The sequence below is a fragment of the Macrotis lagotis genome, chromosome 1 (genome assembly GCF_037893015.1).
Source record: "Macrotis lagotis isolate mMagLag1 chromosome 1, bilby.v1.9.chrom.fasta, whole genome shotgun sequence".
Lineage (NCBI taxonomy): Eukaryota > Metazoa > Chordata > Mammalia > Peramelemorphia > Peramelidae > Macrotis > Macrotis lagotis.
The window spans coordinates 651,957,515-651,959,229 of NC_133658.1; the positions used below are offsets into that span (position 1 = coordinate 651,957,515).

The 1,715-nt window shown below is 35.0% G+C and overlaps 1 non-coding gene across 1 annotated transcript; it reads left to right on the plus strand.

The window, feature by feature from the left end:
• Window positions 1-317: 317 nt before the first annotated feature.
• On the plus strand, window positions 318-422 carry LOC141510426 (U6 spliceosomal RNA). The gene has a single exon (XR_012474915.1). It is a non-coding gene; the product is annotated as a U6 spliceosomal RNA (small nuclear RNA).
• The last annotated feature ends 1,293 nt before the right edge of the window (window positions 423-1,715 follow it).

Consider the following 1,715-nt stretch of genomic DNA (forward strand, 5'->3'; position numbering starts at 1 on the left):
AAAATTAGCCCCCCTCCTCCCTTTTTTGACAATCTTCTGTAGCAGGAATAACAGATTGGAAACCTGGAAGCATCAAGGGAGTCAAAAAACTGAATAATTACAGGAGAGCATTTCTGCTCCAATCAAGACTTTCTCCAGAGGCCTGTTTCTCCCCACCACACTGTACCAGCACTGTACTAGAATTTTTTGTGCTGGTGTTTTTGTTTTCTAGTTGCAGACCCAGTTTTTCTTCCTTTTTCTCTCTAACCTCATCCCCTATTTCTTCTGAAAGAGAGGCATCTTGCCAAATACAGTCTTTTCATAAGATCCAAGATTTAGTGCTCACTTCAGCAGCACATATACTAAAATTGGAACGATACAGAGAAAATTAGCATGGCCCCTGTGCAAGGATGACATGCAAATTCGTGAACTTCCAAGATTTAGAGAGTACCTTAGAAGTTATCTAGACCAAGTCCCTCATTTTTATAAATTCTATAGATTCCAGAGATTTGAAATGATTTGTCTGAGGTCACACAGGTTTGAATTGGAAGAACTGTGTTTACTGACTCTGAAACCAGGGTTCTATTGCAACTCTCTATCTGATTTCTATAAAATGGTTCTATGTCCTTTGCATTAGAATGAACTACCCTGTGGCTGTGCCTACCTAACCTGAACCTACTCTGATTATTTAGCAATGATCACGAGTCCTTAATAAGAGAAACTATGTGAAGTGCTAGAAAAATGAAAGCTGGCTCAGACATTTTCTTACTGTGACTAGACAATAGTAGTATCCTACCTCACAGGGCTATTGTGTGGATATAAATCATTTAGTAAACCTTAAAGGGATATAAGAATACACACTGTTATTAAGAACAAGACATATTACATGCCTGAAATCATACACAAATCCTAAGAGGAAGGGGCACATCTCTACTTCATGGGTCAAGTCAGAACTAGAGATAACTTGGCTTTTGGTGGGAAAGCCTCAGGCATCAGAATAGGTTGAGATCTTTTGGGTCTGCTCTCTTGCTCTCTTCACACTCTTGAATTTCTCTCCAGGATAGTTTTAATTCACAGAGTTGTAAACAAGAAGGTTCAAATTAGTCCATACAGTTAAACCTGTGTATTGTTGACTCAAAAAATTAGAGAACAATGATAAATGGTATATACTTAAGTATTCAATTACTACCAGAAGCTATCATAATGCTTGCACTTCATTAGACCTGAGAGAGGAAATAGTAATAGAGGCCTTCAATTTTTATTATAAGAGTAAGATATCATTTTTAAAGATTATGTAAAGGTCATCTTTTTTTATACCTCAGATCATTCAAGAACATATCAGATTATCTGATTTCATTTTATAAAGTCAATGTGTGAGTCAAAATGATAGCAACTCTGTTGGAAAGGTTGGAAAATCATTTAGCTACATTAGGAATGATTTGTCAAGAGCAGTTTTTTATAAAAATTAAAGACAATATATCAAAATAAAAATATTATGATTGAAATACATTTTAAAATACATCATGAATTTGTGTTCCATTAAAAATGCAAAAATCTAATAGAAAGATTACAATTCATAAAAGGAACATAGAGTCCAAAACAGAAATGGATATGGTTGAATATAAGCATGGACAGAGAGTCCTTTTTTGCATTCTGAATAGGTTATTCTCTTGCTGCTATCCTAACCCCATGAAGAAAAATATCTTTTCCTAAAGTGTATAATTACCCTCTGTCAC